This window comes from Symphalangus syndactylus, chromosome 2 (assembly GCF_028878055.3).
Source record: "Symphalangus syndactylus isolate Jambi chromosome 2, NHGRI_mSymSyn1-v2.1_pri, whole genome shotgun sequence".
Taxonomy (NCBI): domain Eukaryota; kingdom Metazoa; phylum Chordata; class Mammalia; order Primates; family Hylobatidae; genus Symphalangus; species Symphalangus syndactylus.
The window spans coordinates 138,793,667-138,820,603 of NC_072424.2; the positions used below are offsets into that span (position 1 = coordinate 138,793,667).

Sequence of the window (26,937 nt, forward strand, 5' to 3'; positions counted from 1 at the left end):
AACACAGGCTTACTGGCGCTGTTAGGGGCTGAGTTCTCCCCTTCTGACCCACTGCAAGCTCTACCCCACTTCTTCCTTTGCTCAGAAGGTTTCAGCCCAATTATTCTTCAGTCCCACGGGGGAGTGAGACCCTCATAGTGAGGGGCACCCTTTGGGTAGCTTCTTGGGACTTGAACTGGCACATTTCACATGCCTCTTTTGTTTCAAGTTCAAAAGATAACTCCAGTGCAAAAAACTTCTAGGAGAACATGAGGATAACGTCATAAACAGTGCTGATGAAAGATGCCAGCAAGCCATGAGAGCTGAGGCGGCCAGTCCTTGTCTCCAGGGAATGACAGAGGAAGAGAGGCCAGGAGGAGCAAAGCAAGCCCTGGGCCATTCCAGAGAAAGCGAGGGAAGGCCCACCAAGGTGAGTGACCAGAGGCAGAAGAGACAGACCCAAGCCACCCTCCATCCACCCATCAGACCATCAGAAGAGGCAGAGAAGGAAAAAGAGCAAGGGCAGGCGTATTCTCGGCGGCGGTGGGCGGGGTGTTTCTCACACCTGCCTGCCCCACCCCACCCCACCACCAAGATTCCCAGCCACCTCGGATGCTTAAGGAAGGTGCATTTTCCCTGGTGAGAAAAGCTATATAGAAGCTGCTGAAGACCAGGCTCTCTTTAAAAAGACAAACAAGAGGCTGGGCGCGGTAGTTCACGCCTGTAATCCCAGCCTGGCCAACATGGTGAAACCCTGTCTCTATTAAAAATACAAAAAATTAGCTGGGTGTGGTGGCAGGCACCTGTAATCCCAGTAACTGGGGAGGCTCAGGCAGGAGAATTGCTTGAATCCGGGAGGCAGAGGTTGCAGTGAGCCAAGATCATGCCACTGCCCTCTGGCCTGGGCAACAGAGGGAGACTCTCTTGAAAAACAAACAAGAAAAAACAGTTCAGCCATTGGGGAAGACAGAAGGAATGGAAAGCAGGAGATAAGTCCTAATGTGGCAAATATTGGAATGAATATAAATAATTAAAAGAATTGGGCACATTTAAAATATCTCTCTGGTCCTCTCCCCCCCACCTCCTCTCAAACTTTAACCCTATTATTCTTCTAGAGATGGAGGCCAAATGAGGATTTTAGTGACACCACAACATCTTCATTACATCATTTGGTCTTACATAACTTCCAGATTTCCACATGATTTAGGGGGCTGTGATGGGAAGTTTCTGCACATTTTGAAACAATGGGAAGTCTTTTCACCCTAAAAGAAAATTCAGGAAAATTTCAGGAAAGGCAAGAATATGAAATGCAAGTCCATGTGATTCTGTTACAATATTTAGCGACAGTGTGCTCAGGCATTGCTAGCTCTGGGGCCTTGGGAGAGTTAGTTAACCTCTCTGTGCCTCAGTTTCAAATTAGATTAGAGAAAATAATTGGCAACCCACAGGGCTGGGGGCAAGCTGAAATGAGATGCTATACAAAGCAGACAGCTTCCAGTAAGTGCTGCGTAACACATGTTGATTACAAAGTACATAAATGATTACCTTATAAAGTGTAATATGATAAGTGACCATTTGGGAAGAATATGATTGGAAAATGACCTTTTTTTCCCCCTATATTTACTATCTCAGGGCATCAAAGACACCCTCCATAAGACAAGTTACCAAACCCTGCTGGCTTGCAGACCTGTGCCTCATCTGCGCCTCCCCTCCCAGAGCTGCAGGACGCTCAGCCTCTCTCTGCTTCCTGCCGCGCCAGCCCACCTTCTTCCTCTGTGGTCTAGGAAAACTCCAGCCTCCCGCCCTGTCCCGCCTCGCCCACCGGCCCACTCCTCTGGTCTCTGGCACTCCCTGAGAAGCGTGCACACTGGGACCAATACTCCCCACTTCCAGACCTAACGTGGGGGCTGTTCTCTAGAAGTATTTCAGGAAGCCCAGACTGGGCAGGGGTGGTGAGGCGTTCCCCCTGGTGTGCCCGCGCATCCCTGCCCTGCGAGTCTTATCCACTGCGTGGGAACCCCTCGCTGAGGCTTCCATCTCGCCCTCTGGGCAGCAGGCTCCCCAAAGGCACTCGCAGGGTCGGCTTCCTCTTTGTATTCCCGTGGGCTGAGTGCACGGGTTCCCTAAGAAACGCTGAAAGGGGATTCTGGAGTTGGGTGGGGAGTTGGAATAACTGGCCCCACTTCTGTCGACCTTTGAGAGCCTGAAAGCGAGAAGGGAGAAGGGAGATGGGAAGATAAAAGGGAGGGACACAGCAGTTATGGAACCCCTAAGGTCCCCCAGGACTAGTTATGGGACCCCTAGAGTCCCCCAGGGCTGGGGAGCTGAAGCCTAACTTCGGGCAGGGCAGGGTGCTGGTCCTGGGAAGGAAGTAAAGGTGGCCCCTCCAGTAAGTGAGAAGCACCAGGGACGGAAAGGAAAGAAAGGCTTGAAATACCAGCAACTGTGAGGATGGATGCTAGGAGGCAAAGTAATACTAGTGAGACCTGGGTGCTGGATTAGTACCCACGGCTGGACTGCAGTGGCTCAGCGCTCACTGTGAAGGTCAAGGACACAGCAATGAAATCCCCGGGTGGGAGCAGGTTTGTGAGTGCCTCTCTCAATTTGTTCCTGAGATATGTTAATCTGTTCACTCTAGGGAGGTGTGGGAAAGGAGGTTCCCTTAGTTAGTGGGGAGGGGAACGAGGAGGGCCTGTCTGCACAGATCTGGGTGTGGAAGGGGTCCTATCAGACCACCAAGCCTGGTCCAGTTCCTCACTGCATCGGGCTGCCTTGGTGCCAGCATGACACCGACGCAGACTTATCAGGGCAGAAAGCACTAAATATTTGAATACTTTGTGGCCACGTGTCTACTTTTAAGTTGGTTTACTATTATTTTTCAATTCACATGTAAAGTATTTCTTCATTTAAATTAATGAATTGCCACTTTGGTTGGGACCCTATTAGTCCTCAGAAATGGGTTTGCTTTGATCAGACCAACCAGATCCCTGAGTGTACCTGACAGAGCCGGGAATTCCCCTTCAAGCAGTGGTTCTCAGTTGTGGGCAAGTTTGTCCCTCTAGGGGATTTTTGGCTGTCACAAGTAGAAGTGGGGTGACTACTCCTGGCATGTAACAGAGGCCAGGAATGCGGCTGAGCATCCGATTCTGCACAGGTTGGCCTCTCCCAAAAAAGGATTAATGAGCCCAAAATCTCAACATCGAGATTGAGAAACACCCCGCCCTCAAGGAATGTCACCCTTGAGGCCCTGGCCAGGAGGCCAGTGATGAGGCAACCCTGATCACCTGACTTCTTGTGCCCATCTCTTCTCTAGGCCACAACACATATTCAGTGCTGGGTACTCTGCTCTATGCTACAAACGATGCGATTACACCTCCATGCCATCAATGAGCACCCAGTGCAGTTATGAAGAGAGGACTGTAATCATTGTCATGGAATGCAATTACGCATCTAGAAAGAGTGACTGTTTTATGAAGGATGAATGGGGTGATGGGAGAGCATCAAGAAAGCAGAGGCCGGAGGCAGATGCTAGAAATGGACTCACAGGCATAGAAATGGTTCCTATGCAGGCTACCCACACAAGAGGCCGAAGAATCTGCTCACCATCCGCCTTGCAACCTGCCCTTCCCCCAGCAGAAAAGAGACAAGAAAAGAAATGAGCCTGATGACTTACTCCTGGGAGGCAGGACACAGTCTGAGATGATTGCATTGATTGTCTGCTGATGGCTGCAGTATCCTGGGAAGAAGATGTGCTTGCATAGACAGATAGTTCTTTAAAATTTCATCCGCCTCGGTTAACCTCTACCCACAGAAGACTGACAGCTTACGAGGAGCCCATGGAGATGGGCAAGAGACCAAATTTCACTCTAGGATCAATTCAAGTCTCCCATTCTCATTTCAGAGTTCATCTAAGATAAGCACTGGCAGGGTCTTTGCAGATAATAATCTGCCTTTAAACTCAGTGGTGGATTTGTGGAAAGTCCACTGAAGAACAGAAAGCCTCTGACTCCATCCACCCACTGCCTTGGGAACTCTGAGAGCAGCCACCACAGGTATCCTTGAGAGCAGCTGCTCAGTCAAGTTCAATCCTTGGTTAAACATTGGTTTTGAGAAGAGTTCATCTTTAATGTAATGTATGTACTGCATTGTCACTCAGATGGTTTTAATCACAAGGCCCTTTCCCTTCTCCCACCACCTCTGGCTAAACCACAATAAAAACAACACTCCCTGAAAACTATAGTAGCTTGTCTTATAAAGTACTGCTGTTAGTTGTTCTCCAAGTTCTAAAATACTATCCTTTCTTGCAGTAATTTTGCTGCTTTTAACAACTGGGATGAAAGGCATGCAAAGGTCTACACAGTAGAGATTTGTTCATTATTTGAAAAATATTAGCTTGGGGCCAGGCGCAGTGGCTCACATCTGTAATCCTAGCACTTTGGGAGGCCACACTGGGCAGATTGCTTGAGGTCAGGAGTTCAAGACCAGCCTGGCCAACATAGAGAAACCCTGTCTCTACTAAAAATACACACACAAAAAAATTAGCCAGGTGTGGTGGCGCACCCCTATAGTCCCAGCTACTCAGGAGGCTGAGGCAGGAGAATTGCTTGAAACCGGGAGGCAGAGGTTGCAGTGAGCCGAGACTGCACCATTGCACTCCAGCCTGGGCAACAAGAACAAAACTCTGTCTCAAAAAAAAAAAAAGAAAAGAAAAATATTAGCTGGGCATGGTAGTACACACCTGTAGTCCCAGCTACTTGGGAAGCTGAAGCAGGAGGATTGCTTGAGCCCAGGAATTCAAGGCCGGCTTGAGCAACAAAGTAAGACTGGCCTCTTAAAAGCAAGCCCAGTCTCACTTTTAACATTTTAAACACAACTGAAAAATAAATTTACTACACATCTGTTATGTGCCAGGTTCTGCACTGGGCATGGGAGATAGACTGTGGAATATGCCGTGGCAAGGTGTGAAGGTACAGGGGAAAGCAGAGCCCAGATGCTCTGGGTTCACATCTCAGCTCTACTCCTTCTTATGACCTAGCTGAGTTGCTTAATCTCCCTCATCTTTACTTTCTCTCTCTGTAAAATGGAGCATGATGAGAGTTTTCCCATGCTAGCTTTGTTATGAGGCTAAAATGAGTTAATAAATGTGAAGTCCATGTACTGGCACATAGGAGGCCCTCAGTGAAGGCAGGCTGTCATCATTCTCCCATATCCTGTAGGTCAGCCAGTCACCTCAGTGTCTCTAATGACCGCTGCAGGTTACCTGGCATATCCTAGACTGAGGCATCATCTCCTACAGGAATTTTTTTTTCTTCTATAAAAAAACAAAACGGGATACATGTGCAGAATGTGCAGATTTGTTACATAGGTATGCACCTCCTGACCCATCCTCTAAGTTCCCTCCCCTCACCCCACTCTCCAGCAGGCCCTGGTGTGTGTTGTTCCCCTCTCCTTACAGGAATTTTAGTGTCTGGCTTCAAACTACCATAAAATTCAAAATGCACCTCTCGTCTTGGAGGATCCCACACAGAAATGACCATGAAGTAGTTATGATGTTTAACCTAAAGAGAGCAGAGATGCCCGTGCCAACCAGAGTTATTGGGAACAGCTTCATGCTGATATCATCTGAGTCTAAAATAACCAAGAAAAAGAAGAACTTGCTAAATATTTTCTCCCAAGGTCAGCCAAGCAGACAAGTGTGGTTTCCAGAGGAACTTTGTCATGTTGCCCATATAATTTCCAGGCTGACGGTGGAACTTCAGTGGGGGGAAATAATTCTACTAAGAAGAGTTTCATGACATCAGAAAACACAAAGAGAAAGTGCTGCAACGAGGTCTCAACACGCTTTGTGTTGGGTCTCTAGAGCCTCCGCTAGTTTCTGGATGCACTGCTGTTACTATTAAGAAAGCTGTAGGGGGTTGAAACCCACTTGTTTTCATCAGAACAAGACAGAGACTTGCAGTGTATTATGGGAAATCAGTTCCAAAGGACATAAGGATATTCAGTGAACTAATGGGTACGTAATTGGACGCAGGTAGCTTTTCTTTTTTAAAATGCTATACTTCAAGTCGATGTGGGGGGAGCTGTTGTCACTGGGAAATCTATGAGTAATTCACTATGAATGGGAACCTTGAGAGATTCTCTCTCTCAGCTTGTTCTTTCAGAAAGAGAATACACAAGACTTCTCTTCCTCTGTGTCTCCAGCGTTAGAAATTCCACTCTTCCCATTTAGTTAATTAACAAATGTTTACCATCCTTATGCTCAACCAGCATGGAAGATACAAAAAATATATAAACAGTCAACAGCCAACCACTTGATCCCTCCCTGCCCAGCACAGTGTATGCTGTGTGTGAACAATTTATAAAATTGTTCAATGAAAGAAGTATCCTGTTTCATTAGCCAATAAATGCTTCTATTAGAAGTAATACCCCCAGGGCAGGCGCGGGGGCTCACGCCTGCAGTCCCAGCTGCTGGAGGAGGGGGACTGAGGCAGGAAGACTGCTTGAGCTTAGGAGTTAGAGGTCGCAGTGAGCCATGATGGCGCCACTGCACTCCAGCCTGGGTGACAGCAAGACCCTGCCCACCCCGCAAAAATAGTCATACCCACATGGTTTAGGGGCTGTTTCCACATTGCCTTCCTGATAGTTCTTAAGCTTCTTTAAGGAAAAACCAGTTTCCCGTTTATTGCTATAATACATAGTGCCTGAGATATGATACTCAATACTATTTGTTGAATAAATGAAGGAACTGGGGGTGGATAGAGGACCGATGGATGTATCATGCATGTGTGAATGGATGAAGGAATGGTGACTGAAAGGTAGGACTTAGGATCAAAGGAAGGAGTACAGCAAATTAGATCGGAGAAACAAGATAAAGACAAGCAACGAGGCCGATGGGAAATCTTTGTGGGGCAAGAGTGTGCCAAGGAAAAGCAGACAGGTTAGATGGATTGTTCCATGAGAATGTTAAAAAAAATTATACTCCTTTTAAGATAGTTCCTCTTATTCAGTCAATAGAAGAAAATGGGTATCTGCCAGTCACGGGGTTTCCCTTGTAAACCCATTTGAAAACTATAACTATTTCAGCTGTATCTTGTTTTGCTCACAGTTGCATCTGTGGGACCTGACACCTATTAAACACATAATAAACAGCTGTTGAAGAAAGAGTTCACGCTTTAAGCTTCCTCTTTCCTACAGCGTGGCAGCGACTGCAGACCTTCCCAAGCCCACGCGTGAAGCCAGATTTCAGAGTTCCAGTGCTTCCTTTCCAAACTGATTCTCACACAAAAAATAATGAATTTGAGTTGCCCAAGCTCTGGGAAATGTTACATGATTATATTTCAAAATGTGAGTGATGAAAGGTGTTTCTCCAAAGATTTAGATGTCAAACACCATTCAGAAATGTGAATGTGGGCCGGGCGCGGTGGCTCGTGTCTGTAATCCCAGCACTCTGGGAGGCCAAGGCAGGTGGATCACCTGAGGTCAGGAGTTCGAGACCAGCCTGGCCAATACAGTGAAATTCTATCTCTACTAAAAATACAAAAAAATAAAAAATAAATTAGCTGGGCGTGGTGCCACATGCTTGTGATTCCAGCTACTCGGGAGGCTGAGGCAGGAGAATCGCTTAAACTCAGGAGGGGGAGGTTGTGGTGAGCCGAGATCATGCCATTGCACTCCAGCCTGGGCGACAGAGCAAGACTTCATCTCAAAAAAAAAAAAAGAAAGAAAGAAATGTGAATGCGGCTTTGTCCCATAACCATCAGACCTCCTTTCCAGAATAAAGGAGACTGCACAAAATGTGTGACATTTACCAAACCCTCATTTGAGCATCCAATAATTTAAAACAATGGCAATGGCAGGAATTACAAAGATGACATTCTGGGTAAGTTCCTGGTTCCGTCTTCCCCAGTTTTGTACCTGTTTAAAGTCTAGTGTAAGTCTGGCCTTTTGTTGTTAAGCTGAAGCTAAAAAAGTATTGGATTAGGAAGGATTCTGCCTTCTGTTCAGTCTTCTAACAGTTTTCTTTTTCCGATTAAGAAAAACTTCTGTCCCCAAATTTACATCTGCTTATGCTTTCAACCAGCACAGAGTATACCTGCTCTACTTCTATACTAAGGACTGACTTCTCCCTTCTTGGAGTTAAGAACCCTGAACCATGATCCATTTCTTACCATCCACCTTTGCTATCTCGGACACCCTCTCCTTCTTCCCTTGATCCGTCTGCCTCCTCTCCTATAAACCTTCAGCGGCAGGATGAAGACTCTCCCACTAGTATTCTTCTCATACTAATTGCATCTCCTTGACTGGCTGTTGCCTCCCCCTTCCTTCCAGCTGGGTGCTCATCTCTTCTTTTCGCCACCCATTTGGTGGATTTTAAACTTGAGAGCACAGACTACAACTGCTGCCTTCTTCACCAATTTCACAGCAGAGCCTTGCAGACAGTGAAATCCCAATAAAATGACGACTGACTCACCCTCTGGGTGTCACCTCTGTCAGCCTCATCCACGGGACCCTACAGTTACTTTATACTCACAGCTCCACGTACCTTCCCCAGACCAAAGCTGCTAAATGTTTTAACCTCTACTCAGCATCTGAATATCAGACAGTGTTTTGTTTATTGGGTTTGGGTTTTTTGTTGTTTCTGTTTTGGCTGTGCTTCCGAGGAAGTCTTGCTCTTTTTCCTTTGAATTCTATTCCATTAGGCTTTTTGCTGTGAAATTTTGAATCTGGAAACTCAAGAGAACCGACATCGCAGACTTTGACTTACATGCTGTCAATCTGCTTTGGAAGGTCATGTGGCAAATCTGCCCTTGAGGACCATTTTCAGGCAGGAAAAACAGTAATTTCAGCCTGGCTGCTTTTCACAATTCTTTGCAAACATCAAACACTCACAATCCAACCGTTTCTCTGTGTACTAACATGTGCTTTTCAAAATGAGTGTCATATTCTTTTTAGTAATACTTTTCTATGTGCTATGCCCTTTAAATAGTTCTCGTCTTTAACTCCATGTAGCTCTAGTTTGTTTTGTGCCATGCTATTTTGCCCCATTTTCAGGTAACTTTTCTAACCTGAATTACTGAGGACCTCTGGATTTATAGCAGATTTGATAAGACATAGATGATAGCATATTTAGATAAGGATCACAGCAAACAGAACCTCACTGAAACCACCCATTCTTCCTGCTTCCACATGGCAGGGTTGCTCGAGGTTTATAAGTAATGATTTTGGCTTTAGCAGCTGGAAGGTATGAGGGCTAAGTGACCTTCACACATGTTTATCTTAAATTATAGATAATTTTAAGAGTCAAGAATGGGATTACTACTTATCTATTTTATAAAGGCTAATTATTTGGGATGCCCATCAGAAGAATGGTATCCCTTATCAAACACTTCCTTAGACGTACTGAATAAAAGCATCAGTTTAGCCGGTACCTGTTAAGAGGCCCACTAGGACTATGTCTTTCTAAGAGATGTGTTATTTGATTCTAATTATACTTAAATTTGCTTATTACTAAGTAGATAATAATTTTCTCATTTCATATTTTTTCTGAATATCAATTTTTCTCCCCATAGAGAACATTCAGAAGATGGAATCCTTTTAACATAGAACTCAAGATGTGCCCTGTTCTCCCTGCCCGCCTCCCATTTCCCTAAACACACACACACACACACACACACACAAACACAAACACACACATTCTCCCTTCTCTCAAGATACTTTTTTTCCAACTGAGAGTGGTTGACTAATCACAGCTGAGTTAATCCTTCCACAGTTTTGAAAAAGTCTAGCAACCCTCACCTTGAAGAGAGTGACTAGCGTGGCTAATCCATCTAAGAGCAATGCACGAAAACGAAAAACGGAGAATCCTGCCAGGCAGTTAATTTGTTATTCATACTTGTTGAACTTAAGATTTGCAGCTAAATAAGTGCAGATGAGAGCAAAGACCTGTCTTTTAAATATTTAAGCTTTTAGGCAAACCTGGGCAGGCAATATCACATTTATCAGTGCGAATTCTCCAATGCTGTCTAAAACTTTATTTCAATGATCTCACCTCCTGTAAGGAATTAATTCCCCCTTAGCTTGACCACAGGATCAATATCGTATCTTAAGAAGTGTTTAGGTTTTCTAAAAAAAGACCAGACACTGAAGACTTACATAAACATCAAAGCATTCCTTTTTTAATTCCTCGATATGGAGAAATTCATAGGCCGAAAATTAGGTAAATAGAGAGGTAATTACCAATGCCTGTTTCCTTGACAACTCCCCTCCCCCACCCCTCCTGTGATAGGGAAAAACCAAAATGAAAGTGAGGAGGGGTAGCCACAAGCCATGCTGGATTTGAGCAAACCAAAGCAAGAAGCAGAGCAGAAAGCTGCAAACTAGACACGAAATACAAATAAATCAATGTATATCGGGGCTGCATATTGTGTAGTATTTTTGTGGTTGCCATAGAAACGTCAGCGACGGAAGAACATGTTGCATGACACAAAAGAGAGCAATATGTAATAGGCACATTTCCCCCCCCCCCACCACCCCCCGCCCGGCTTCGTCTACAGCAGAGAAAATGCTTTAGCCCCGGGAGGGGGCTGGGTGGGTGGGTAAATGAAGCCAGGAACAGCAGCTTGAAATCACAGCCCAGAAAGGGACGCTCACCCGGCCCAGCACAAAGCGAAGGTCCTTTTGTACCAGCAGAGCCTCTCTTCGCCTCCCTCCAGGCGCCCCCTGCACCTTTCCCCCGCCCGCCTTGCACTCCCCCTCCCCCGGAGCCTACCCCTTCCAGAGGTCCTAAGGAAATGCAGCCCAGGAGAGAAAAATATGATAGGAAGAGGAATGCAAACATCAGCCACACCCAGCGGGGAAGGTGCCTGCGAACGGCACCGGGAGCACATACCTCCTTCCTGGCAGCCTTTGGCACATGGACTTAGAAACCAGAAGCTGAGACGGGGCCGGCTGGGTTCAGAAATTGCCACTAGTTTATAAGAGCTGTAAGTCAGCCAACACTGGAAAGAAAAAGCGAGACTCCACCCATGGGGTGGACCCTTCAGGAAGAAAAAAAAAAAAAAAGTGGTCCTCAGCTGACGTCTCTCCCCACCCATGTCACTTCCTTTTAAAGCTACAAGTTAGCAGTTGCCGAGAGGGAAGAGCGAGCTGGTGTAATATGAGTCACTCCCTTCCCCTTCCAATTAGTGTAAAGCAGTGCTTCAGTTGGCTTCACGTTTGAAATCGCTTTTGAAATCTGGCTCGGGAAGCTGCCAGGATAAAAAAAAAAAATCAAAGCCCCCTAGAAGTGGCCTTGCTTTCTCTCCCCTTTCTCCCAGATCCTGTTGCATCCCTGCGCCCTAACGGCTCCTCCAACCTCAACCCAGACTCCGGCTCCCGTCTGTGTTGCAACCTGGAAATTGTCCTCAGTTGGCTCATTTTTAATTCAGCAAGCATAGGATCAATATGCCCACCCTCAAAACTCTCCCCTCACCTCTCCTCGGTCCGCTGTGCTGGAAGGAGATTGCGTTGCACTCAGAAGAGTCCAAAAGCATCTTAAACAAAATAAGCCTCAGCACTCAAGAGATTGAGATGTTAAGAACTGGGATGAAAGAAGCTTGGAGGTCGATTGATGTATTTTCTGTTTTCAAACCCTGGCACCATGGTTGATTACCACTGCACAGACGTGCACAGGCATGCACACACACACTGTCGCATGATCACATGCACGTGGCATTTACGCAGGTGTATTAGAGAGGGTCTGGGCAGACCTTTATAGTAAAATAGTGTCGTCACAATTTTAAAAAAGGGTGGGCTGTTGAAAGTCTAGAAATGCCAGGATCTAGAAAATTATTTCAATTTCAAAATACTGAGGTGTATTCCTTTCAAATGTCCACTATTACAGCCATTGTCAAAATAATATTTAACTATTTACTTGACTCCTGGGTTAACCCTGTTCTTTAGATGTTTATAATCTATAAAGGAAAAATACATGTGCTCACAAATAGCCTGAGCACATTGCAGAATTACTAAGAGCTATGCAAGTGTCAAAACCAGTGTGTCATGAAGACAGAATAGAAAGTGCTTTTTTGATCGCGATGGGGGAAGGCATTGATCATTCAGGAAACAGGGTTTGGAGTGGGTCCTATGGGAGGTGGCATTTTTCTTGTCTGTGATGAGAGAGAGGGAGAGTGAAGCAGAATGGGGTGGAAGAGGAAGGATATGTGAGGCAAAAAAAAAAAAAAAAAAAAGGATCAGAACAGAAACCAATTTGTGGCAATAACTTGTTTCAATATCCATGTGAAAATAAATTTGACCACAGAGTAATGCTTATAAAAGATGTTTATAAAAAGTTCCTTGTAGTCATCATCTCTCATAACTTTTTGAACTATGTTTTACGACCCATGTGCTTCTAGGTTTGGTGGAAACTTGAGTTTTTCAAAGTGTTTTTCAAGTAGAGTTACACTGTTTTTCACGGTTGAATTCTGAATGGTAATTTATTTCAAAACCTACAAATTGCACAAATTCCTGCTAATATTATAAGTACAGTCAGTGATTTCAGTGGAAACGATAGGAAATTTAAAATTTGGACAATTGTAACTTTTATCCTGATCTCAGTACTTTAACATCCTCATTCCACTATTACAATTATTATCATGCTTATTACCGCTAACACTTTGGCTATCTAGACAATGTTGTTCAGCCTCAATTATCTCAGATATAGCCGAGAAATATGGGAGAAAAAGTTACTATTTCTAAAAATTTAGCATAGAAATTCAAAATTCATGGATTAAATCATATGCTTTTTTTTTTTTTTTTTTTTTTTTGAGACAGAGTCTTGCTCTGTTGCCCAGGCTGGAGTGCAATGATACGATCTCGGCTCACTGCAACTTCCACCTCCTGTGCTCAAGCAATTCTCGTGCCACAGCCTCCCAAATAGCTGGGATTACAGGCATACACTACCACACCCAGCTGATTTTTTGTGTTTTTGGTTAAGATGAGTTTTCACCATGTTGGCCAGGCTGGTCTCTAACTCCTGACCTCAGGTGATCCGCCTCCACCTCCCAAAGTGCTGTGATTACAGGCGGGGAGCCACCACGCCCGGCTCTATACACATTATTGAGTGCCATTTAGAGTCTATCCTTACATGCCCTTATTTAGCTATTTCTATCTATACAAGGAATCGTGAATATTTCCAGGTCACAACGTAACAATTCAGTTCAATGAATGTTTATTGAGCATCCATGTTAGCTGCTGAAGATACAGAAACACACATAAGACATGGAAATCGCCCAAAAGTGCTCAAAGTCTTAGAAGGGAAAGCGAAATGTAAACAGTGAAGACACAGTGGAGGCGATGATTGACATTTGCACAAGGTTCAGAGGTGGTTCGAGAATGGGAAAAGGAGAGGGAGGATACAGCTACATAGTTTCTTAGCTAACAGTGGACTCTATAAGGGGTGGGGGTGGACAGTATACTCATCGGTGAGATGGTAAGAAATAAATACTGGCAGTTGGAGAGAGTAGAAACAAATTGGAAAGGAGACACAAATCATAAACTGGTAACCTAAAAAAGATATATAAGTGGTCCGTAAACAAAGAGGCAACTTTACATAAAAATACAAATCACGAAGTAAGGATGTTATTTCTTTGCCTAGTCACTTGTCCAACACTCAAAAAGCTAGAACGTGCAGTGCAGAGAATGCAATGCCATGGGTTCTCTCTTCTGCTGGTGATGGCAAATTGATACAATCTCTGGAATTCAATTAAACAAGATTTTTCATGAGCCTTTAAAATGTTCATACCCCTTAATCTAATAATTCAACTCAGAATAATTTATACCAAGGACATAAGCAGAGATAAATTCAAAGATTTGGGAACATGTATATTCATCAGAGCCATTTATAATAGTAAAGTCTGGAAACCATCTGAGTGTTTGAAGTAGCAGGTTAGCTATGGAAATGATGTAATATTCATATGATGAAACACTCTACAAAAAATTAAAATTCTATTTTTGAAAGACCTAGGGAAATTCATGGTGTCCTAAGTGTAAAGGGAACTAAGCTATATATAAATTATGGTCCCCTTTTCATGATTCTATAAATATATATTACAGTGTGTGTATGGGTTGAATAAGTGTCCCCCACAAATTCATGTTCACCCAGAACCTCACAATACGAATTTGTTTAGAAACAGAGTCTTTGCAGATGTTTAATCAGCTGAGATGAAGTCATTCTGGATTAGGATGGGCTATAGACCCAATACCTGGTGTCCTTATAAAAAGAGGAGAGGATGCAGAAAGACACACACATGGGATAAGGCCATGTGATGACAGAGGCAGAGATGGGAATGATGTGTCTATGAATCAAAGATTGCTGGCAAACACCAGAAACCAGGAGAGACACATGGAACAGACTCTCTGAGAGCCTCCAGAAGGACCCAACCCTGCTGATGCCTTAATTTTAGATTCCTGGCCTCGTGAACTGTAAGAGAATAAATTTCTGTTGTTTTAAGGCACACAGTTTGTGGTAATTTGTGATGGCAGCTCTGGGAAACTTAATGCAGTGTGTTAAAAGATCATGAAACTGTTAATAATCATTACTTCTGGAGAGTGAGATTGAGGATGATTTTTATTTGCTTCTTTATATGTGATTGCACTTTGGAGAACTTTCTACAATGAATGAACATGTGTGACTTTCACAGTATTAAGATTAGGACTAAAAACCGAATAACCCAGGGTTTCTGAAACTGTTTCTGCAGTTTAGAACAGACATAAAAAATAATCAGTGATGCTTATGACACCGTGAGTCCTGAGGAGTAACATATTCTCAAAGCCCAGTGAGAGGTAGAATTCTGCATATCTCAGAAACTTCTTTAAACCTAAGTTTTGGTACTTAAAATGATGGCTATCACTTATCTGAAACGTGAACTTACACACTATGTATTAACTGTTGTGCTAGATAGTAGGGTCACTAACGGCATTGTTACAAATTGCCCATCCTGTTAGCACAATGTTACTACACATTAACAATATTTTTGCTTTATTTCCATTTGCCTCATGTTGTGAACATTGATACAATATCCACACAAACCTATACACTGAGTTGAAAAATGTTCTCAAGTTATAAAATATGAAGATACAGATTTGCAACTATGATGACCTCATTATGTGCTACATTGGAAATTGTGGCTGCTTAGAGGAGACAAAGGAAAATTGTAAATGCTAAAGTTAATTTGATATTTGGGGTCTATAATCTCATATTTCATAGTTATATATGTCAATAAAAACCCAACCAAGTTTTTAAAATGTCATATGTTTTTATGACCAACAAACTCTTAAGGCTTTCTTGTTATTATTACAATCATTTCAAGTACAATCAAAGAGATGTAACATTAATATCATTGGGGAAAGTGGAGAGGAACTAAGAAAAATTTCCTCCTTTGCCAACAATGCTTATGACCTAAGTTATTCCCATAAGATGGATGTATTTACAGAACCTTCGGTTCTATTGATTAGCTCTCAATGAAGCTTAACACTGAATTTTATGCTAAAAATTGTTCTTGATATTTACTTAGCTTTTTTCTCTTATTGACATCTTCAGGTCAATTCAGCCTGGCTGAGATGACCCCAGAAAGCCATCCACTACCCTGTCCTGAATTCAGGCAACGAGCAACTTGAAATCACACGATGCAGAAGCAAATCTACCACAACAGAAGGAACTGAATTCAAATCAATTAATGCATAACTAATTGGCAACAAATTGAAAAAGATACCAGTTTCACAACCTGATTTTAAAAGACAAGGTAATACGATGCCAATACTGAAACCTTGTATTCTTCATAGCCAAGTGACACTTGTATTCTTCATAGCCAAGTGTCACTTGTATTCTTCATAGCCAAGTGACACTTGTATTCTTCATAGCCAAGTGACAGTAGAACACATCAGTTCAAGTGGTATTTAACTTGGGATGATTTTTACTGTCGTGGCATGGTATGTGATTTTTAGAACAATTTTCATAAGCATGCGTTACTTTTACAAACAGAAAATTAAAGCTATATTTGTACCAGCCTGGGCAACATGGCAAAACCCTGTCTTTACAAAAAACACAAAAATTAGCCAACCATGGTGGTGCATGTCTGTAGTCCCAGCTACTTGGGGGACCGAGGCAGGAGGATCACCTGAGCCCTGGAGGTCGAGGCTGCAGTGAGCTGTGTTCATGCCACAGCACTCCAGCCTGGCTGACAAAGTAAGACCCTGTTTCAAAAAAAGAAAAAGCTGTATTTATTTTCTAAAATAAGTATTGTTATCCATTGTTGACGTAATGCTTTTCTTTATTTGGCAGCTGTTATAGCTTACAGCATGATGGCACCTTGGAGGGTGGCCTAACTGGAGTGTGACCCTGAGCCAGCAGCATCAGTATCGCCTAGGAGCTTGTTGGAAATGCAGAGTCTCAGGCCCCACCCCAGGCCTGGTGAATCACACACTGCATTTTCACAACATCCCCAGAAGATTCACTAAAGTTTGAGAAGTACTTGTGTCAATCTAAATCCCTCGTTTAACAGAGGATGGATCAGAGCCAGGGAGGCTGGGTTTGCCTGTCCAGGGTCACACAAGTAACAGGACGCAGCACTGAACCAGACTCAGTGTTTAATGATTCTCACCACAGAATTCTTTCCACTATATTCCCTAGGATTTCAGATCCAAAGGCAAGGCCGAAACAAAATTCTATTAACATGAAAGAGTAAAAAGAGAATTTCTACTTAAACTCATGATCATTCTACGAAGTGTCATTAAAAGTCCATCTGTAGTACATGCGTTTTCAGTTTATACAGACAGAGTCAGTTTTACACCCAAAAAATAGCACTGAAATTAGGCAACTATCAGACAAAAGTTGGCAGAAGGTGTAGGATATCTTTTCTCCATGATCGCTCATTTTATCTTGGTTTAAAGCCAAAGCTATGTCTAGTTCAATGAAACTTAGCTTCAAGATTGATTTGCAAGAGAGGCAGCAGAAGAGAAAAGGATCCCAGCTGGCCTCCGTGTCTCTGCTCTTGCCCCCTCCAGTCTGCTTCTCACCCACAGCCTTTGCGAAAATGAGTTTTGCAAAACAAAAATGAGAACATGCTGCTCTCCTCTCTGAATTTGGGTACCCCGAGAGTCCCCTGTATTCTTATTATAAATTCTACCATTAAGCTAGCTTTGTCATTTGCAACCAGAGTCCTAATTCTTAAGCTTTTGGAGACTCACCTTCCTTATACACAAAATTCATGGGTCTAGTTGTGATGTTCAAATGAGACAGAATGTGTGAAGCACCAGAAATAATGTAGAACCTCAAAAAATGACCACTCTTTCCTCCTCCCTTCACCCCATCCATTAATATACAGGTAACTTTCAGATCTATATTTCCAGTTGGCATTTTTTTCCTAAACCTCAGACAGTTATCCAATAACCTGGTAAATATCTTCATTTATCTGTCCTAAAGGAAGCTCAAATTGAACAAGTCCAAAAACAAATCTTTTGGCCCCAGTTTGGCCAGTTCTCTGGAGTCCAATTTCCCAACTTTCTAGTTCCACACTTTGGTGCAACTGATGACTTTGAAGTTATCTTTTATTCTTCCCCGTTCCTCTTGCTTCTTTCCCCCCCACCAACCCCTAAAGCATCCTATTAATTCTCTTCCCTCACAGCCCCCGAAGCATCCTGTTAATTCTCTTCTCAAAGATATTTCTCCACAGTCCTCTCCTCTCACCACCACTGCTCCTGGGTTAGTACGGGGCCCCTCTACTCTCGAATGACTTCAAAGAAACCTCTTCTTCTACTTTTTATTTCAGGAGAAAAGTCAAATTCTTTAGAGTGACATACAAGACGTTTCATGATCCGGCTCTCTCTCTCTAGTTTCATCTCTTATCTCTTTCCATACTGTCTGAGTCTGTTTTTCACTGCTATAACCAGTTACTACAGACTGGATCATTTATAAAGAACAGGAGTTTACTTGGCTCACAGTTCTAGAGACTGCGAAGTCCAACAGTATTGCATTGCATCTGGGAGAGTAAACCCGTGGCAGACGGCATTACATCGTGAGGAAGCACGCACGAGAGACAGAGAGAAAATGAGGACCAAACTTACCCTTTTATCAGTATCCCACTCCCATGATAGCAAACCCACTCCCCCAAAACAGCATTAATCCATTTGTGAGACCACAGCCCTCATGACCTAATCACCTCTTCAAGGTCCCACCTTCCAGTTCTGTTACATTGCCAGTTAAATGTCAACATGAATTTTGGTGGGAATGTTCACATCACAGCACATACTTTTCCAAGGACCACCCTTACCTCACCCCTCATCAATTAGCTAACCTCCCATAGCCTTTAAGACTAGCTTACCATCCTGTCCAGGAAGCCATCAGCCCAACTCCTGTCAGAGATAGGGTTGCCTTGTATTAATCTCTATTAGTGCATTTCACACAATTGAATTGAATTGATTATTTTTATATGTTTATTCCCTACTAGTTTGTGAGGGCAAGATACTTGTTTTCAAAGATCTGGAACAATAGAGTCCAATAAATGCTGATTGAATGAGTGAACATTATCGCTTGCATTTTTTTTATTTATTTTTTTTTTTTTTTGGTGAAACAGGGCCTTTCTCTGCTGCCCAGGATGGAGTGCAGTGGCACAGTCGTGGTTCACTGCAGCCTTAATTTCCTCAGCTCAAGCAATCATCCCTCCTCAGCCTCCTGACTAGCTGGGACTGCAAATGTGAGCCAACATGCCTGGCTAATTTTTAAATTTTTTTTTGTGGAGACAAGGTCTCACCATGTTGCCCAGTCACGTACCGAACTCCTGGGCTCAAGTGATCCTGCTGCCTTGGCCTCCCAAATTGCTGGGATTACAGGTGTGAGCCACTGCACCCAGCTATGTCACGTTTTACCACGGGCAGTTGGGACATTCTGTTTCCACTCCTATAACTCAAATGAGTTTCTTTTAGACATCACTTTTATTCTCGGTTTTTATACATTATACATACATTTAAGAAAAAGTTTTAAGTCTCCATAAAACCATCTTTCTCCTTTTTCTTTAACACATTCTTTTCTAGTCTTTGTTTATATGCATGCATATTTTATTTAGCTATAATCATAGTGGATATAGAAAATTGTTACCATATTTTTACCTAGCACAACCTAAACACAGTAACTTATCAGAATTGTCCTAATTATCTTCTCGATGTTTTTCAAGTATTCTACCTACTTAGCATGTAGTATTTTTCTTAATTGCCCTCCTGTGGGATATTGTGGGTGACCAGCCTTCACCTACTGTGGCTCATTCTTCAATGGCACTTGCTTCTATGTAATGAGCACTAAGCACTTTGTGTCGGATATATTTTTTTTCTATTTTATAAATGAGGACCTGAAGCTTAACTTTGTTTAGTCACTTCCTCCAGGTTAGCTAGTAAATATCAGAGGCAGGATTTCAAGTCAAGTGTGCCTAACTCAGAAGATCATATTCTTTACCTCTATAGTATACCACCATGACAACACACACATTTTTCTTCTTTTGGCTAAATTTCTAAGATGAAGTCCCAGAAGAAGAGGGTTTTGTGACTAACTACATGCACTACTGAATGTACCAATACTCGTCACCACTTTGCTAATGCCTTAAAAATGTTTTGAAAATTTTATAATTTTTATGAATATCAATTTTAATTTTTGTACCTTACATGTGAAGTTTAAGGTCTTTCAAAGTGTTTATCTATCTTATCATTTACATTTATTCTTGTGTAAAACCTATTATTATTTATTTATTTATTTATTGGAGACGGAGTCTCACTCTGTCACCCAAGCTAGAGTGCAGCGGTGTGATCTCGGCTCACTGCAACCTCCACCTCCTAGCTTCAAGCAATTCTCCTGCCTCAGCCTCCCAAGTAGCTGGGATTACAGGCCCTTGGCAACATGTGCGGCTAATTTTTATATTTTGAGTAGAGACAGGGTTTCACCATGTTGGCCAGGCTGGTTGTGAACTCCTGACCTCAAGTGATCCACCCACCTTGGCCTCCCAAAGTGCTGGGATGACAGGCGCGAGCCACAGCACCCAGCCACCAGCAAACATTAGAAAAGATGGTCAATCTCACTTGAACACATCCATCAGAACGATTCAAATACAGAAGATGAAATACACCAGCTATGGCAGGAATATGAAGCAACTGGAGTTCACATTTCTGGAGCAAAGAAAAGGAATGCAACTGATAACAGGAAAGTCATGCAATGGGTTCTCCTAAAGTTGAAGATAGGCATACCTGTGACCTGGCACTTCCACATTTAAGCACAAACCATTATAAACAGCACTGGGCCAGGCTCTATGGCTGACGCCTGTCATCCCAGTACTTTGGGAGGCCAAAGCGGGCAGATGACTTGAGGTCAGGAGTTCAAGACCAGCCTGGCCAACATGGCAAAAACCCATCTCTACTAAAAATACAAAAAAATTAGCCAGGCATCGTGGCGCACGCCTGTAATCCCAGCTACTCGGGAGGCTGACGCAGGAGAATCGCTTGAACCCAGGAAGCAGAGGTTGTGGTAAGCTGAGATCGTGCCACTGCACTCCAGCCTGGGCGACAGAGTGCAAACAATTGCAAAAAAACTGATATTCATAAAAACTACAGCAAGTAAATAAATTGTGGTATGCTTATGCTATAAGATACTACTCAGCAATGAAAATGAATAGAACTCAGCTAAATGCAACAACATGAAAAAATATCACAAATATAATTTGGACCCCAAAATTATCACTCTACGATTCCAAGAGAAGTTTAAAACTTCTATGTGTCAAGATAATGTTACAAATCTTTGTGGTTACCTTTGGAGATGCAGGTGGGGTGGGGAGTGGGAGGGGTAGGAAGGGGACTTCGGAGGTGCTGGTAATATTCTGCTTCTTGTTTGGGGTCGTCATCACATGGCTGTATGCGCTTTGGGGAAATTCATTGATACATGTACACTTATGGTCTGTGCCCTTTTTTGTATTCATGTGATTTCAATTAAAAAGCTAAAAAGAAAAATTATTCACTCCAACTTCTCCATCTGTTGTCCAAGACAAAACTCTAGATCTCCCTCCAAAACAACAGATTTTAGTCTCTCCCAGTCCTATACTAATTTTAAAATATATTTCTCTTTATTCAGGTTACCCAGGAATGAAGTTGATTCTAGCTTTGGTTTCTGAAAAGGGCTTCAGGAATACTATCATAGGTAAGCCTGGCCTATGTGATATGATTGGCATACACTATAATACTTTCCATTTGTGGAGACAACCTTTACCATTATTCTGGGTTTTTTTTTTTTTACTTGGGTCTGTTTTGACACCTTTCCTTATTATAACAACATGTCATATAATTTAGCATTCTTTTTAACAGTAAAAATATATTTTATCATGCCTCTGCTACTTGATACTAACCCTCTGAAGACCAGCTTGATAAATATTGCCAAGAACTACTTACATAATTCGTAATTCAGTTTGATTCTAGAAAGAGGTCACATCCTATATGAATGTAACTTGGCTAAAAAGAACACTGGCTGGAGTATTGCTTTGAGTACAGCCTGATCTTGTGATATCTTTGTGGAAACAGTCAAGTATCTTGCATGAGCAGAGGTTTCATACAGAAATTCCTACTTGATTTCTAAACATTCACAACATTGAGTAACATTCATTAAGGCAAAAGTAAACCTTTAAGGAAAATGAATTTCTTTCTTTCTTTTTCTTTTTTTTTTAGATGAAAGCTCACTGCAGTCTCCAACTCCTGAGTTCAAGCGATCCTGCCACCTCAGCCTCCCGAGGAGTTGGGATGACAGGCACACGCCACCACGCCCGGCTAACCACACCTGGCTAATTTTTCTAGTGTTTTGTTGTTGTTGTTGTTTTGTAGAGACAAGATCTTGCTATTTTGCCCAGGCTGGTCTCAAACTCCTGGGCTCAATCGATCCCCCCCACCTCTGCCTCCCAAAGTGCTAGAATTAGAGGCATGAGCCACCACACCTGGCCTGAATTTCTTTCTTTCTTGGGACAATTGTTATCTTGTTTTCTTAGAACCCAGCATCTAGGAAATGGGAAGATGTTTGTCTAAGTGCATAAACTTAGTTAAGAAATGAATAAGTTCTGCAGACCTAATGTATGGCATGGTGACTACAGTTAATAATGCATTCTATACTCGAAATTTGCTGAGAGTAGATCTTAAGCATTCTCACCACAAAAATAGGAATTATGTGAGGTGATGGATATATTAATTAACTTGGTTGTGGTAAGCATTTTAAAATGTATTCATATATCAAATTTTTATTTGTCAATTATGCCTCAATAAAGCTGAAAAACAACACAAAAACCCAGCAGTCGGCTTAAATCCCAAAGAATTAAATCCCAAAGAATGAGAGTGTCTGCAGTTTATTGTATACTCACCCTGTTCCGGGAAGAACAAACAGAAACATATGCCAAGTATATTGCATACGTATTTCATTTGTTTTTGTGTTTCACAAAGCTATGCTTTGATATAGCATCACTGATTTATGGAAGAGGAAACTGAGGCTCAGAGAGGCTGAGAACTTCCTTCAAGGGGAAGCAGAACTGGACCTAACTCCAGGGCAGTTAGGCCCTAACCCTAAGAAGTTCTCAGAGAGGCTGAGAATTCCTACAAGGGTAAGTAGAGCTGGACCTAACACTGGGGAAGTTAGACTGTTAAAGCCTGCTGCCTCGGGCACCATGTTCCCTTCCCTGCTCCACCTTCTCACTAAGTAGATTCAGGGGTTTGTCTCCTTTGCCTTTTCTTTTTTGTCCAGATGCACAAGTCATTTTAGCAAGCAATCTTGATAATTTCCTCTCTTATTTCATCCCCCAACACATGACATTCCAAGGATCCTCCAGAACGAAAATTGACAACTTAAGAAAATACCTGTGATGGTCAGGCACAGGGGCTCATGCCTGTAATCTCAGCACTTTGGGAGTCTGAGGTGGGTGGATCACTTGAGGTCAGGAGTTCGAGACCAGCCTGGCTAACTTGGGAAAACGCCGTCTCTACTAAAAATACAAAAAAATTACCAGGGCGCAGTGGTGTGCACCTGTAGTTCCAGCTACTTGGGAGGCTGAGGCAGGGCAACTGCTTGAAGCCGGGAGGTGGAGGTTCCAATGAGCCGAGATCACAGCACTGCACTCCAGCCTGGGGGACAGAGCAAGACCCTGTCTTAAAATAAATAAATAAATAAGAAAGAAGGAAAGCAAGCAAGCAAGCAAGCAAGCAAGCAAGCAAGCAAATACCTGTGGTGAGCCAAGTAACCATGCTTGTAGCCCCAGTCACAGCAAGATTGATTTCAGTGTATTCTGTTGGTGCCTGTGGCTCCCCGTGGGTGCCTTGGCCTCTTACATGTGAATATAGAGCCACAAATCCCAACAACAAATAGCTGTGACACTGATGACTGGCCTAGAGAAGGCTTGTCTCTGGAAAAGTCTGAGGTGGCTCAGTGGTGAGATGTCACTCTTTCCTGGGGAGTCCACCTAGCTGGAGGTACAGGGCAACCCCTCTTCCACCTGCATTTAACTGTGAGGGACGGAGGAGGCTGGTGGGGAGAAGAGTCAAAGGTTAACTTCTACAAACTATTTCACCCAGTGCCCAGGAAGGAGCAGGTGTTTCCTGCAAGCAGCTTAGTTTGCACAAGCTCATTCATTCATTCATTCATTCATTCCACACACATGTGCCTGCTGGGAGGCAGGCCCTCTTCTGAGAGCCTGGCATTCTTCAGGGAAACCAACAAAGATTCTGGGCATTGTGGAGCTTTCCTTTCTAGTGAGAAGAGACTGAAAACAAAGGACAATTATAATGAAGAAATTGCCTGGTAAGTTAGACATTGATATTTATGGAAAAATGAAAAAGAAGAGTTGGGAAGGAGTATCAGAGTCCCGGCAGGTGAGCAGTTTGGAATGTGAATAGGTCAGTGATGAGGTCAGCGCCGGCCTCACTGAGGTGAGGTCTGAGCAGCGATTTGGGGGCAGGCAGGAGCTATCTCCAGGATGCACACCTGAGCCAAGAGCATTCCGGGAGGAAGGAAGGAGCCGGGGCCACAGCTCCGCAGCAGCAGCATGCTGGCTGGTGGGAGCACCCAGGAGGCTGCGGGAGAGGGAGTGGTCTAGAGGAAGAGTGAGGGTTCCAGAGACCACAGAGTCACGGGGGCTTTGCAGGATGGGGCAAGGACCTTGGGCTTTTACACCGAGTAACATGGGGACCTGCTGCAGGGCAATGGGCTGAAAAGTGACATGGCATGACAAGTGTTTAAGAGTCATTCTGGCTGGCATGTTGAGAAAAAAACCATGTGAGGCACAGGACAATGCAGGGAAAGGAATGGGAGGTGGTTGCAGTGACCAGCAGGAGGCACTATTGGTGTAGCCCGGGAGGACCAAGGACCTCCTGGCAGATTGGATATGGGGTGTAAGAACAGAGTCAAGGCTGAGTGCAAGGCTTGTGGGTGAGCAGCTGGGGGGACAAGACTACCTGTGAGAACGGCAAGGAATTGGGGGAACAATGAACAATGAGTGTCGTTTTTGACACATTCAGGTTGAGACACCTATTCATTACCCAAGTGGCGATGGGCTGGAGGCAGCAGGAGTCTGCAGTTCAGGAGAGAGATCTAGGCTAGAGATAAACATTTTCGGAGGAGTCGCGGTAGATGGTATCACCACGAAACTGAAATCATCGTAGGCTTGGCCGATGAAACCCAGCATGCCCAGAGACATTTGGACTCAGACAAATAGTGAATACTCTTTAGCATAAGTATGTCTTGTGCAATTTTTACTTATTAAGTAAATATTTGGGGCCATGCAATATTTGGGACATACTTATGCCATGAAACTCTTTGTCGTTGATCTGAAATTCGATGTCACTATGAATAGGAGGGCTGGATTTTTATTTGCGGATGCTGGCAGTGCTGCCTGGGGACAGAGAGCAGGCAGGGCAGAGGTGTGAGGATGGAAACCCGGGCTCTGCAGCACTCAGAGGAGGGAGAAGAGAAGGAACAAAGGAAGGAGTCTGAGTGATGAATGAGGCAGACGAAATGATCCTAGGGTAGAGCGTCTTGGATCCCTGGGTTGGGGGTAAAGAGCGTCACAGAGGAGGCAGTGATCCGCAGGCCTCCAGTCAGACAACGACTGGAGTTAACTGTCCGATTTGGCAGTGGGGAAACCATTGGCCACCCTGACAAGGCAGTTGCCTCCCAATAGCCTGAGCATTTTGGGAGCTTTGTGTTTCCTGCAGCAGGGGCCTGCAATGCTCTGAATTAGTTCATCCACACTCAATTGGTAAAAGCATTCAAGGTGACTTTCACCTTTGTGCTCACTGTAGAATCTTTTTTTTTTTTTTTTTTTTTTTCAGATAGAGTCTCACTCTGTCGCCCAGGCTGGAGTACAGTGGTGCAATCTCGGCTCAGTGCAACCTCCGCCTCCCAGGTTCTAGCAATTCTCCTTCCTGAGCCTCCTGAGTAGCTGGGACTACAGGTACATGCTGCCACGCCCAGCTAATTTTTTTGTATTTTAGTAGAGACGGGGTTTCACCGTGTTGGCCAGGTTGGTCTCAAACTCCTGAGCCCAGGCAATCCACCTGCCTCGGCCTCCAAAGTGCTAGGATTACAGGGGTGAGCCACTGCACCTGGCTTTTTTTTTTTTGAGACAGTCTCACTCTGTCACCCAGGATGGTGTGTAGCGGCACGATCTCAGCTCACTGCAACCTCTGCCTCCTGAGTTCAAGCGATTCTCCTCCCTCAGCCTCCTGAGTAGCTAGGATTACGGGCACAAGCCACCACCCCAGCTAATTTTTGTATTTTCAGTAGAGATGGGGTTTGTCATGTTGGCCAGGCTGGTCTTGAACTCCTGACCTCAGGTGATCCGCCCACCTCGGCCTCCCAAAGTGCTGAGATTACAGGTGTGAGCCACCATGCCCCACCTGAATCCTTCCATCTTGAAGAGGCCCTAGGGGAACACAAACAGTGGAGTTTTCAATGGATTCACCATGAGCACCCTTCAGAAAAGGGCAGCCTTGCATACGGGTGAGGAATTGAGTAGATAAATGGTAAAGTGCACTGATAAAAATAGGGAACTGGCCGTGCGAGGTGGCTCACACCTGTAATTTCAGCCCTTTGGGAGGCCAAGGTGGATGCATCACTTGAGGTCAGGAGTTCAAGGCCAGCCTGGCCAACATGGTGAAACCCCATCTCTACTAAAAATACAAAAATTAGCTGGGCATAATGGCACATGCCTGTAATCCCAGCTACTCGGGAAGCTGAGGCAGGAGAATCGCTTGAACCCAGGAGGGAGAGGTTGCAGTGAGCAGAGATCACACCACTGCACTCCAGCCTGGGTGACAGAGCAAGACTAAAAAAAAAAAAAAAAAATTAGGAAACTGACTGACAATAAAACTGGAGGAGTTTCCCACAGGGAGCAGCAGGAAGTGAGGCCCATCTGGAAACTGGAGTTTGCAAGAGCAGGGGGAGCTGGAGGTGCCCACCACCTACAACACACCAGAGCCACCTTCCAAAGCTCAGATCCCACATATGTTTTTCTGGAAAAAGTAAGCATTGTTGGTACCACTTGAATCTTCTACATCTTTTAAAATATCGTTGTTTCCGGCCAGGTGCAGTGGCTCACGCCTATAATCCCAGCACTTTGGGAGGCTGAGGTGGGCAGATCACTTGAGATGAGGAGTTCAAGACCAGCCTGGCCAACATAGCGAAACCCGTGTCTACTAAACATACAAAAAAATTAGCCGGGCATGGTGGCATGCGCCTGTAAATCCAGCTACTCAGGAGGCTGGGGCAGGAGAATTGCTTGAACCTGGGAGGCGGAGGTTGCAGTGAGCCAAGCTCTCGCCATTGCACTTCAGCCTAAGTGACAGAGTGAGACTCTGTTTCGAAAAAAGAAAAGAAAAAAAAGAAAATTAGCCTGGGAGCACATCTGTACACAACTGCAAATTATC

At 43.9% G+C, this 26,937-nt stretch overlaps 1 protein-coding gene across 5 annotated transcripts in view; it reads right to left on the bottom strand.

The window, feature by feature from the left end:
- Positions 1-26,937, bottom strand: part of AGPAT4 (1-acylglycerol-3-phosphate O-acyltransferase 4) — a 190,621-nt gene that overhangs the window by 137,835 nt on the left and 25,849 nt on the right. For 2 of the 5 annotated variants that reach the window (XM_063623339.1, XM_063623337.1), the window contains exon 1: positions 10,868-11,036. The exons of 1 other annotated variant lie outside the window; for it this stretch is intronic. The gene's annotated coding sequence lies outside the window, so the exon portion shown is untranslated. Of the gene's footprint in view, positions 1-10,867; positions 11,104-23,021; positions 23,043-26,937 lie in introns of those variants that run through there. 2 more of the 5 variants (XM_063623350.1, XM_055269004.2) reach the window with 2 other exon arrangements.